Source organism: Tigriopus californicus, chromosome 3 (genome assembly GCF_007210705.1).
Source record: "Tigriopus californicus strain San Diego chromosome 3, Tcal_SD_v2.1, whole genome shotgun sequence".
NCBI lineage: Eukaryota > Metazoa > Arthropoda > Copepoda > Harpacticoida > Harpacticidae > Tigriopus > Tigriopus californicus.
The window spans coordinates 2,604,677-2,605,170 of NC_081442.1; positions in this window are offsets into that span (position 1 = coordinate 2,604,677).

Here is a 494-nt window from a genome sequence, read left to right on the forward strand (position 1 = left end):
GACGTGGCTTCTTGCGATTGAGATCCAAGGTATGGCTTGATTGGATAAGAGGCTTCATTCATGATAGGAAGCAAACAATTAATGTTGAAGGGTCTCTTAATTTTTTAAATAAAGCCCACTAAGGTGTCCCACAGGGCTCAGTTGTAGAGCCTCTCCATTTTATAACACTCATTGCCCTTAGGCTTGCTTGGGAACCGTATTGTTAGAACATTCCCTTTCCAATTTGCGAATCCTGGTTCGATCCCAGGTTAGCCAAGCCAAAGCTTGTGTTCGGTATTTAAATAACAGCACGATTTGCTTCCCTCATACCTACAGAGAATCTACTCTTGGGTCACGGCCTTAAACGGAATGACATTCCGCTCAATGACCTTCGGGTCAACTCCTACCCAACTTGAATACGCCTCTCTTAGATAATGGAGGTGAAGATATTGAGCAGGTCTCATCTATGAAAGATTTAGGTGTAGTCCTCCAAAATAATGGAAAGTTCGATGAGC